Source organism: Salvelinus namaycush, chromosome 9 (assembly GCF_016432855.1).
Source record: "Salvelinus namaycush isolate Seneca chromosome 9, SaNama_1.0, whole genome shotgun sequence".
NCBI lineage: Eukaryota > Metazoa > Chordata > Actinopteri > Salmoniformes > Salmonidae > Salvelinus > Salvelinus namaycush.
Window position 1 is genome coordinate 22,669,491 of NC_052315.1, and position 615 is coordinate 22,670,105.

Consider the following 615-nt stretch of genomic DNA (forward strand, 5'->3'; position numbering starts at 1 on the left):
GTGTTTTGATATCAAAGGAGAAAAAACATTATGTTCAAAAGTAAACCGTCTGATCCCCGGTAGCCCATTGTATTGGTTTATGCCTGTGTGGGTGTGAGGGAGCCTGAGAGAGGCTGAATGTGAGTTGAAATGTGTCAAAGGGAATGATAAATCCATTATGTACTATATGTTTTGTGTCATTTTGTGGGTGTTGTTAAAAATAGTATTCTGGAACTCTGTGTATTCTGAAACATAATTGTGAACTTATTGGTGCAGTGGAAGCTTCACTCTTCTGTTTTCAAGAGCAATAATTGTTACCCCAAAAGGATCTATCCTTTATCTTCTATCACTCTAAATCTCACTTTTATGACCATATCCTTCTCTCAAGCAGGCTCTCAGCATCTCTCCTTATCTCTATCCTCTATTTAATTTACCTTCCATCACTTTCACTCTTCCCTGTTTAATTTCATCACCCTCTCCCCTCTCCCCTCCTCTCTCCTCCCTCGCCTCTGATCTTTTAGTGTGGTGGCGCTCTCATGCTGCATCATCGGGGATAACACGTGCTCTCTGTTTATTATCAGGGAGGGAGGGAGTTGGAGAGAAAGAAGGAGGGAGGATGAAAGGGTAGCAGAGAAC